At 37.6% G+C, this 12,355-nt stretch overlaps 1 pseudogene; it reads left to right on the top strand.

Annotated features, from left to right (window-relative positions):
- The first annotated feature begins 233 nt into the window (after positions 1-233).
- On the top strand, positions 234-11,809 carry LOC103095540 (E3 ubiquitin-protein ligase RBX1-like; annotated as a pseudogene).
- Positions 11,810-12,355: the final 546 nt, after the last annotated feature.

Here is a 12,355-nt window from a genome sequence, read left to right as displayed (position 1 = left end):
CTAGAGATGGGATATTTTGGGTTCAAATCTGGCTTCAGGTACGTCTTAGTTATGTGACCCTGGACGAGTCACTTAACTGATTTCCTGGTCCTTACCATTCTTCTGCTTTAGAATTGATACTTAGCATTAATTCTAAAACAGAAGGTAAAGGTTTGAAAAGAGGAGAAAAAAAAAAGAGGCCAGAGTCTTCAAGGCTCTTTCAACGAGGCTTTGGAAAACTTAGGGAGGCAAAGATGGTGAGTGGCTACTTGGGACATGGCACCTTGCCAGTGTGCTTTGAGGTTTGCCAACCCAGGGGCCCTGCCAATGCAGGTGCTCTGCCAACAAAGCTTTGGGGACATGAGTTTCAAACCTGTCACTAATGCTAAACCTCCCCAAATTTCCATAATGCAGTAGTGGATGAGGTATCTTTCAGGTAAAAAGCAATTTGCTTATGGAAGGAGGATAATCCTTCCGACAGGCCAGTCTGTGCATAAACTGCAGTTTCCTGGATTCAGGAGAGCTCTCCAAATTCTCTTTTCTCATGTGGACATACACAAAAAGCATCTAATTAGCTTTTTTTTTTTTTGGTTGTTGTTTGGTCCGATTACAAACAGGAGAGCTGACCTTTAAGAAGCAATTGCTTTTTAAGTTTGCCCATTTGCATAATATCAATTTTTAAACAATACCAAGGCCACAGCCTGGCAACTCTAAGAAGTGGAGTCGGGGTGGGAGGAAATGGGAGGGTAAGGATGCTATGTCTACCTTCTAAATGAGATGCCTTTGGCTCTTCTTTCTCAGAATAGGGGGAGCAAGGCATAGGGTTTTCTTGACGGAGGCTCCAGCAGTTAAGGCTCCTGGACCTTTATTTGGAATCTTACCTAAAAGGCTTTGGGGTAAGCCGAAGGAAGTTCCTTTATTTATTTATTTATTTATTTATTTATTTATTTATTTGGCCTCTGACCCTTCCTCTGGGTCATGGAAGTTGGAGGTATTGCTCCCAGTGAATCTTCAGGGAGGGGGTTATTCCAAAGGGCCATCACGATCTGCAGGACAGGGGTTTGAATTTTGCTCTGCTTCTTATACTCTATGACTAAGTCATTTAGTCTTTCTGGGTCTCAGTTTCCTTATCCGTAATAGGTAGCTAACAGAGAAGAGGCATCTAGGTGGTGAAATGGACAGCTGGTGGGGTCTGGAGTCAGGAAGACTCAAGTTCAAATGGGACCTCTGGTACTTACTAGCTGTGTGACCCTGGGCAAGTCATTTATTTTATTTTATTTTATTTTTTATTTCATCTTATGTGTTTTATTTTATTTTATTTATTTTTTGGGGAAAATTTTATTTAATTAATTAATTTAGAATATTTTCCTGTGGTTACAAGATTCACGTTCTTTCCCTGCCCTCTCATAATCCCCCTCCCTGGGCAAGTCTGTCTGCTTCAAGTTTCCTCATCTGTTAAAAAAAATGGAGATAATAAAACACCTATCTCCCAAGGTTGTTTTGAGAATCAAATGAAATTATAATTGTAAAGTACTTAACACAATTCCTGGCACGTTTGATAATGAACATTTATGTAGTTATTTACATAGTATTTGCCAAATTTACACAAATGTTAATTAGCATGAGAGGTTTAGATTAGACCAATATTAAAATCCTTTTCCATTCTAAGATCATTTAACCTATGGTGGAAATATAAAACTGGATATATTTGTTGGATTTTTTCTCCAATTCTCTTTAAACTCTCTGTCATCCCTTCAACTGACCATGATAATAAGAGTAAGAATAATAGTCAAGCATAATATTTTTAAAAATAGAGGCCTCCCGAATCTCCAGACTACATGGAATGAAAAGCTTTTTAAACATAGATACCTAATTGCTATTGTTCATCCTTCATTTTTGTAGAGGACCAACAACACAACAGGGTGCTATCTTGACTTGTATATGAATTACATTCATATAAAGCAGAGTTGCACAAAGTCATCAGCCTCACTCTCGCTCTTCCAGAGGAATGGAAGAAGACCAGTGGCAAGACAAAAGTCAGAACAACTGGTGATGAGCCCTAGATCCAGGAGAAGAAATGAAAACCATGAGGGAGCAGGAGGAGGCATACGTGTTTGTTACTGGAGTTGCCCCAAAGATATTTTCAGTGAGTCTATAGAAAATGAGCTAATAACATAAGGCTTTTATAAAATTACAAAGAGCAGTCATTTCATTTACCTGTAGCAGGATAGTTACTTGCCCTTAGGCTATTTCTATCTATCAGAGACCCATCAAAAAGATGAGAACAAGATGACAGTGATGGTGACAATAGTAATAACAGTGCATTAAGTTTATAAAAAACACTTTGCATACATTATTTCTTTTCATCCTCCAAAATGTCAGGCAAATATTATTAAATGTTATCAATGAGGACACCAAGGCGCTTAAGGTAAAATTACTTGTCTAAGACTACAACAACATTTAGCCTTTAAGCTAAGTAATGGATCTTTAGTTGGTAACTAGTATAATTTAGGGCAGTGATGACAAACCTTTTAGAGACCTAGTACCTGAACTGCAACTCTCATGTTGCATGTGAGCCTCCTGCCTTACCCCATATGGGGGAGGGAGAAAATGCTCCCATTGGGCTGCTGGGCAGAAGGGCAGGTGATGCATGTGGGGAGGGGGAAGGGAGAAGCCCCTTCTGGCACTTGTGCCATAGGTTCGCCAATACGAGTTTAGGGGGCTTAATAGAAGTGGGCATTGTAGAAAAATAGAAGGTTTTTATACAATCTTAGTAGACTCTGAAGTACTTTTTAAATGTTTTGTATAGAAATAGTGGACCTTTCTGAGTTGTTCTCTTTTGGCTTTATCTGTTTCTAACTCCCCAAGGTTTATAAATATTTTTTAGGCAGTTGTGTGGTGTGATCAGTTTATGGTTGGGAAGGGGAAGTAATTTACCCTAGGAACAAAAGAGTATGTTAGAGTCTCCTAGATCTTCATGCCTTTCTCCTGTTAGAAGCTTGAGATCCTTAAGGGAGTATGAGGTTCAGGTGTGAGTTAATGAGTTGATTCTTGATTCTCTCTCAGCTTAGAATGACTTTACACTTCCTGTCTTTTTTCCCCTTTTTGGCTTTTGTTTCAAATCAAACCAAATGGGTTCTCAAACCAACAAGCAGGCCAGGGAACAACGACACCTTTTTCCCCTGCCAAGGCTATAATATCAGACATGAGGTCAGCTCCTCAGCAGCTGTCCAGGAAGGCTGTTTTGAAGGGGTGCCATCTTGGTTCAGTGCCTCTCTGATGAGGTGTTCCTGCAAGAATGACTTAAATATTCAAGGCAAAAGAATTGAATGTTGAGTTTGGCCAACACACACTGGAGCTTTGTCTTGACATCAGTCAGCATCAGCTGACAGTTCTAAATATATTTGTGTGCTTTTTCCTTTCTTCTTGGGAAATGTACCCATGAAGGGTTCTATCTTGCCTTTGATAGTTACCATTTTGGTATATAAATGGGCTATACCTAGTTCTCTAGGGAATGCCTGGTTATACCAATTATTTCTTAGTTTTCTCCTAAGAACTACTCTCATATCTTATGCAAACAAAGGAAAAAACCCAAAATACCCATAACCCAATATCCTTGGATAATATCTATAAGTGGTATAATGTACAGAGTTGCATATAATAATGATATCATATCATGATACTACTCACTTATCACAATAGGGCATGAAGAAGACTTAAGTTTAATTGGTCAATGAATCAACAAATATTTATTAAATACAATTATGTGTCAGGCACTATGGCATATAAGCACTGAGAATTGAAAGAGTCTTTGCCCTCATCAAGCTTACATTCTATCCAGGGAGATCAATCATCTGGTTTATAGCTATATCTGAATCCCAGTTCTTCTGTTTACTTCTGGTATGACTACAGATAAGTTCATTAACCACTCGGCACTATGAGAGAGTAGTATTATGAAAATCCAAGAGGAGATAACATCTGAGAAGAGTTATATGGTCAACAGTATCAAATACAACTAGATGGATCAAAAAGGATGAAGACTGAAAAAAAAAAGTCATGAGATTTGACATTGAAATAATTGGTAACTTTTAAAGACAGCTTTCATGTCTGCTTTGTCATCTCTAGGCTAACTATCCCCAATTCCTTCAAATGATCCTCATAAGGGCATGAACCTGAGCCCCTTCACTATCCCAGTTATCCTCCTGTGTATACCGTTAAACTTATTAATGGCCTTCCTAAAATGTGGTGCCCAGAATTTAACACAATACTTAAGATATGATTTGTCCAGCATAGAGAGGAACAGAACTATGCCCTCATTATTCCTATTAGCTATGCCTCTCATTGTAGTCCAAGACTGCATTAGATTTCTCCAATGAGAGAATCCAGATATGGATTGGGCATCTTATTAGATCTTGAGTCCTGATCACCGAGATCCTCAAAATGAAGTTCATATAGCTATTTCTTGGAGAAATATAAGTGGGATCCATGCTTTAAGGCAGAGAATTGGACTAGATGATCTCTGCGGTTCTTTACAGTTTTGATTTTATGATTACAAGCCATCCCCAACCAACTGTCACTCAGAGGTCAGGTCCTTGAACCTAGTTGAAGCAGCAGGGCACTGAGGAAGAGGGCAGCATATGCCAAGCAATAAAACCCACCACCAGCATCTTGACCATCATCTTCTCTTGGATTCTTATGGAAGTAGTGCAGGACCCTGATTTTCTGAACTAGCAATGCTTCCAGCCTAGTGTTATAAGGTTCATCACCAGAAACTGATATGATCTTATTGTTGGAAGTGACATTAAAGAAGAGATGTTACCACTTGCTTTTGCTGCTGAGCCCTAAAAACCTTTTCATCTGATTTGCATCGGAAATCTCCCAGATGTGTTTTTTCTCCATTAGAATGTGAGCTCTTAGTGAGCAGGGACTGACTGACTTTTTGATTTGTAAGCCCTGCACTTAGCACAGTGCTTTGTATAAAGTAAGGGCTTAATAAATTCTTCATTCATTCATTAAGTCATAAGACCTAGTTTGAGTCTTTAGCTAGCTTAGATTAACTATGATTTGGGGTAAGAAACAACTTTAAAATCTTTCTTAGGATCATAGATCTAGAGCTGGTAGTGATCTTAGAAGTCTTTAGTGAAACCTCTTGCTTCTTCAGGTGTAAAATGAGAAGACTTGAGACACATTGGGTCTTCTGAACTTGGAAGCATTAAATTCTTAAGCCTCTTTACTACCTAGTCTTTGTTTCCAATTTTCTGCCAGCCCCCATCCTCTAGCATTTGTGAGGGATGGAAAATTAAAAAAAATGTTTAACATTGAGAATTCAGGGGAGGGAGGGAAATGCTACAAAATGTCAGAAAACAATGATTAAAAATGGTATGGATGTAAACATTAATTTAAATTATTGATAAATTATGAAAATTAAATTATTAATTATTATCAAATTAAAATATAATTAAACACAAAATTGAGGATTCATAATATATGTGGATATATGGATGCACAAGATATGGAATTTGAATCTTGGCTGTGAGTATCTAGAATTTGTTTTGCTTATTCAAGATGCCTCACTTTATTTCCTCATTTGTAAAATTGGAGTAATAATATTTGTTCACTCACATATAGCTCACTCACATAGTTATTGTGAGGAACATGAACTGTAAACCTTAAAATCTTATATAACCACAAGCTGCTAATATATAATATATAATTTATATAGAAGAAATATTACATATAATATTTAAACCTTATATAACCATAAGCTGCTAATATATTATATATATATATAACTGATATAGAAGAAATATTATATATAATACACAAATATTATGTAACCTATTTATATAAGCTGATTATATATACTACATAATTTATGTATAATAAATATATAATATATAAATCTTATATAACCTATTTACATAAGCTACTTATATATACTATATACTTTATATATAATAAATATTACATATAATATAAAACTTATATAACATATATATAAATAATATATAACTATATATAACTTACATATATAGTTGCTGATATATAACCTATATAATTTATATAAGCTACATATTCTAGTTGTAATATAAATATTATATAACTATAATCTGCTAATATATGTAGAATTTATATATAATATATAAATCTTATATAATCACAAGCTGCTTAATATAATATATAATACACATTATATATAAAATATATAAATTGTATAAAGCTATTAGAATATATAATTTATATATAATATACATTATGCATATAAAATATAAATCATATATAACCATAAGCTGCAAACATGTAATATATAACTTTATATATAATGTACATTATACATAAAATATATCAATCTTTTATAACTATAAGCTGCTAGTACAGAATATCTCTATATAATTTATATATGTATACATAAATACATTAATCTTATATAACCATAAGCTGCTTGGTTCTTCTCCCCTCCAGTTACCTCTGGAGTCAGTCTGACCATACATAGCCTTGACCCAAACAACCCTTCCTTGCCTTACCTATTGAGAGATGTGTCCAGATAGATGAGACAATTGCTTATTTCTTCCAGGTCTTGAAGGGGGCATAAATTCAGCTTTGCAATTACATGGTACAAAATGTCATAAACACACATAACTCACTACCAGCTCTAGTTTATGAAAAATATGGAAGCCCTGAGCTTGGGAAGCTTTCCTCCCTGGAGTTCTGGCAGAGCCTGAGGGTCAGAACATACTAGAAATGATAACAATAAAAAAGGTACCTCGTGTTTAAATAGCAGCTGAGCACTTTCACATCTGTGGTCTCATTTTATCTAGTAATATACCTGTGAGATAGTCAGACGATAGGGAACGCTTTACTTGTTTTATAGACAGAGAAAGTAGAGGCTCTGGTTTGGAAGTGAGTTCAGGCCTGGGTCAGGAATAGATTCTACATCTTACACTTAAGGTCAGTCTTGGGAACATCTTGAATGAAGGAAAAATAGAAGCTATTGTGAAATATGCAGAGCATCCTGAGTCTTTAAGAGAAGGCATCGGTGGCCAGGTTTTCTTGAGTCAGGGGCCTCTCAGCAGCTTTTGCAGTCCTATGGGTGAGACTCTGGGGTCCTCTGTGAAACAGATAGATGACCATCACCCCCTGTTTTCTTTGGGCCCTCTTAGCTGAATCCAATCCAAGGGGGTGACCCTCCTAACTCACAGAGAAGGTGACCAGTTGTCGGATATCTAGGAAAGGTTAATCTTGCCATACTGGACACTGGTTACAGGTATCATTTACTTTATGGGTAGGTTTGACCTCATTGAGGCAATTGTAGACCCAGGGACAAATTAAGCTGCAGGGCATAAAGGCCCTTTAAGGAAAATGTACCTTTTGGGAGGTTATGTGGAAAACTAATCACTTATCTCAGCACAGAGTGTTCTCTGGGGCTAAGTGAGAATGAGTTGAAAGCAATATTCAATCCAATTAAGATTATGGTTTAAAAAAATAGGAAGGAAAGCATCTTGGCCAGGGATAGACACCTAAGTATATAAATTATTCCAAATAAATAATCCTAAACAAGAGGAAATTTCTATCCTGGTCAGCACTGCTATCTCTCTCAGATTTTAGATACCTTCTGAATCAGAAATTTCCCCAAACTCTAGTTCCATGGGAGTCAATTGTGTGATAGGGCAACCCCCAAACTAAAAGACTCTTGGGCTTCATTGTATTAAGTAAGGCATAATGCTAGGTCTAGGGCTGTGATCATTCTTTGTATTCAGTTCTGGGTGTCACATTTTAGGAGGGTCATTGATGAACTAGCGAATGTCTAGAGGAAGGTGACCAACCCTACAAAGGGCCTTGAAGATCATGCATGTGAAGGTGAGTAAAAGGAAATAGAATGTTTAACTTGGAAGAAAGAAGACTTCAGGGAGACACAATGGCTTTTTTTTTTTTTTCAGGGGTCTAAAGGGCTAGCATGTGAGAGAGGAGCCAGGTTTGTTCTGCTTAATTCTAGATCTAGAATGAAGAGAAGTGAATGAGTAGACATTGCGGAGGGTTGATGAATGGACATGATAAATAGAAAAGTTTCCTTTTAGAGTTCTCCAGAGGTGGAATGGGGATGTTTTGGGAGGTAGCTCCCTACCTGTTTCACTGGAGGTCTTTAAGCAAAGTCTAGATGACCATTAGGTCATCTGGATATTATATGATGTATATTATAGAGAAGATTCTTGTTCCAGTTCAGGTGATTTAGGGTCCTAGAAGTCCCTTGAAATGCTTGAGAAAATGTAGAGTGTATAAACAGGTAAACAAAGGACTATGGAATGTTCCAAAGAGTAGGGACTCATTACTGCCTGGTAGAAGAGGGGGTAAGGTGTTAGGGAAAACTTTTTGGATAAAGAAGCATTAGAGTTGGGGTTTAAAGGAGGTGTGCAGGGAATTATTGGTCTTCTTTGTATATTGAAATATTTGTGTGTAGGAATTCAGTCAATGCAGACCACATGCTAGTTATAGGGCAGAGTCTGAACAAAAAGCAAAGAATGAGAAAGTATAGTTTTTGTACCCTTTCTCAAGTATAGCAAGCAAGTCTTATTTGGCCAGAGTGTTGTGTGTGAGAATCCTGTTATGAGATAAGGCTGAAATGCTAAGATGGTGCCATGTTGGAGAGAGCCTTAAATGACAAATTCAGGAGACTGAACTTTACTTGAAAGACAGAGATTTTGTTGGTTCTTTTTTAGCACTAGGACAAACGTCTTGCACATAGTAGGCTCCTAAAAATGTGGGTGTAAATGAATGAGCTTTGAGCAAAAGAACCAGGTTTAGACTTCAGGAAAAATGTGTCTGTCAGAGGGTGAAGGATGGATCAGAGGGCAGAGGGAACACTGTGAGGAGGCTCTGGCAATAGTCCAGGCGGGTAGTAATGAGGGCCTGCAGGAGGGTGATGGCTGTGGGAGATACTGTCATCTAGAGTTCCATTTTGCTCATTACTCACTCACTCTTTAACCCACCCTAAGCCTGACACTTAGCATCTGAAATCTTTTGCACAAAGCAAGGTCCCTGGCCCTGTTCAGACAGTTTTCTTTCTGGCGCACATGCAAAGACTTTCAAGCTGGCCGCTCTGTTTTATAAGGTTGCTACTTCCTGCCCTTACTTTATTACATCTGTTCTTTGGGGCATGGTATTATAAATTGGGCATGTGATGATGTGTAATCACTAACTGAAAAGCCAATACTATTTTTTTTTTTTTTGCTACAATAGCAGCAAAGCAAATAAAAGGTAAGAATGACAGGGCTTGAGCTATTCTTGACAGAGGGATTTATGGGCACATGTATATTTAAAATCTGATTTGAAATTGAAGAGGTAGAATGATATGGTGAAAAGAATGCTATATTGGGAGGCAGAGGAGTTGCGATGTTGGTCTGGTGGACTTGGTCTGGAGTCAGGAATATTTGAGTTCAAATATATGGCATCAGTTACCTCCCAGCAATATGACTCTGGGCAAGTCACTTAATCCCTTTATGCCTCAGGTTCCTCATCTGTAAAGTGGGGATGATAATGGCACTTAATTTCCAGGGTTGTTGTGCTTTACAAATGTGAGCTATTATTACTATTTTTATTATTCCCAGGTGGACTTGGCAAATCTTTTGACTTCTCTTGGCTTCAGTTTCCTCATCTATGAACTAAGATTATGTTCTCTAGATTGGATGAAGTTCACCTTTGCCAGGTGATACTAGAGCTAGAGCTCTGGGCTTGGAGGAAGGAAGATCTGAGTTCAAATATGGCATCAGGTACTTCTTAGTGGTCTCACACTTGACAAGCCACTGAACCTCTGACTGCCTCAGTTTCCTCAAATGTAAAACAAAGATAACAATAGCATTTGCCTCTCAAGATTTTTGTGAGGATCAAATAACCTAATATTTGTAAAGCACTTAGCCTGGTGCTTGGCATGTAGTAATAGATGCTTTCCTTTCTTCCTTGTTTTTGAGTTTAAATCTAGGATGCCATGAAAACATTGCAATTCTAATGATGCTGGTTTCCTTAGAAGTCCTCACTTCAGTTTGCTTCCTGGGAGAGTTTTCTGAATACCTGATAGTTTTGGGATAGGGAGAGCCAGCATGGAGAGATTGTAAGATATTTTACTTATAGACTCATTGCTTTGGAAATCTTTATCCCTTGCCTCAGCTTCACAGGCAGTGTTTCTTGGTGGAAAGAGCACCAGGCTTAGAGTCTTATGCTCATCATTTATGAGATCTTGAGCAAATGACTTGACATTTCCCTATATCAGTAAACTGGGAATAATAACATTCCCACTACCACATCACCCAGCTATTTTAGGTAAATATTAAAGTGCTTTTAATGCTTTTTTATTCATCCCACCTTTGATGTTTACTATATAGATGACTGTGGCATGATACTTAACTTTCCTAAGTCTTATTTTCTTTATCTGTGAAATGATGGAGTTGGTCTGAAATCCATATGAGGTCCCCTCCCACTTTAGAATTATAACCTTTTGTGTGAATAGGCAAAGTACTAGGTCATCAAATGGATCAGTCTTATTTGTATGGAGGTCTCTAGTGAAGTATCCCTAGGAATGGGTACAGGAATATGTTATTAAAACAATTTTTTTTAACCACTAGGACTTAGCTAAAGGCAGTGGGCAGCTAGGTGGCATAGTGGATAGAGTGCTGGGCTTAAGTCAGAAAGACCTGAGTTCAAGTTCAGCCTCCAACATTTACTATCTGTATGACCCTGGATAAGTCACTTAAACCTGCTTGCCTCAATTTTCTTATCTACAAAGTGAGCTGGAAAAGGAAATGGTAAAGCTATTCTAGAATCTTTGCCAAGAAAACCTCAAATGGGGTCATAAAGAGTCAGACACAACTGAAAAGTGACTGAACAATAAGATAAAGATATAGATGGCATGCTTATTATATTTCCAGGTCTAATATTCCTCCCATTTGACAGCTTTCAAATACCATTAAATAGTTCTCATGTCCCTACTAAGACTTCTTTTCTCCAAGCTAAAGCTTCCTAGTTCATTCAACTGATATTTGGCATCAACTCAGTCTTTCACTGTCTTAGTTGCTTTTTTCTGTATACTCACTAGTTTATCAATATCCTTCTTAATGTAGAGAGAGCCCTGTGGAGGGTCACACTATGATGTATTGTGGGGAGAAGGAGATAAAGGTCACCTGGATTTTCAGTTTTCTCTTGCTAGCATAGCCATTGCTATTTGTATCAGATAGAGAAGCAAAATGGAGAAAGTTCAAAGTAGTTTCCTCACTACAATATTACCCAGTTTCTTCTCTGCTTGAGGAAATGGAGCCCAAAGGGTTTTTGCTTAGCCAGTAGAATATATGACCTAAGAACTTAAATAATTTTTTTGATAAGTCAGTTGGGCACTGAACTGAGAGAGTGGAGGAGGACAGAGTAAAGTCAAATAAATCAGTTTAGAGAACTCAAACAAAGGGATTTAGAGAAGACTTAAATAAAAGAATTCTTTTAAGAGTTTGGATAGCAGACTTGATTTCCAAAATGGCTCTGATGGATGTAGATACCCCCAATGGCACTAACAATAGCACAGACAAGCACTTTGAAGTAAAAAAGTGAAATGCAGTGGCTTGCTGGGCTTGGGATATTGTAGTTGACCACTGTGACATCTGCAGGAATCACATTATGGACCTTCATATAGAATGTCACCCAACCAGGCATTGGCCACTTCTGAAGAAAGTAACTGTACTGTGGGGAGTCTGTAATCTTGCCTTCTACTTCTACTATCTCTCACTGGCTCACAACCCAGCAGGTATGACTAATGGACAGCAGAGAATGGGAATTTCAAAAGTATGGATATTAGAAAAAGTATCTTCTTCCTCAAAATTACCTCTTTTGTTTGCTACTTGATGACATTGTCCCGTTGCCTAATTTTATATGAGTTGCTGTTCTGTCACCTAATTTTACATGAATTAATGCCAGTCTTCCATCTCAGGTAGAGCTTCTTTTGAATTGGGTCTTAATGCCACCATATTGTATTCTGTGTGAAATAGAAAAGCCCTCTTGTATCCAAAAGAAAACAGAGTTCAGACAATAGACCTGATGTTAGCCTGAGCCTTTGATACTTTCTAATAGTACCTGGATGAGGGGAGGAGCCTCTTATCCATTGGATGAGAGGACTGAGTGGGAAATCTTGTAGGAGATTCATAGTCATTGGCCAAGGAAAGCTATAACCCTCCTGGCTAGGGAAGAACTCTTACTATCTCCACTAGATGAAGAAATCCACTAGAAGCAAATGCTAAAGATGGCATTTCATCTGAGGACTTAAACTGAAGTACAGCAGGAAGAACTATAGTTTTCCCTATAGGGGAAAAAGGTTTCTTAACAAACATCTTTAGCTTTTGTACGG

The sequence above is a fragment of the Monodelphis domestica genome, chromosome 1 (genome assembly GCF_027887165.1).
Source record: "Monodelphis domestica isolate mMonDom1 chromosome 1, mMonDom1.pri, whole genome shotgun sequence".
NCBI lineage: Eukaryota > Metazoa > Chordata > Mammalia > Didelphimorphia > Didelphidae > Monodelphis > Monodelphis domestica.
The sequence above is the reverse complement of the archived record's forward strand: the minus strand, read 5'-3'. Positions and strand labels throughout refer to the sequence as shown.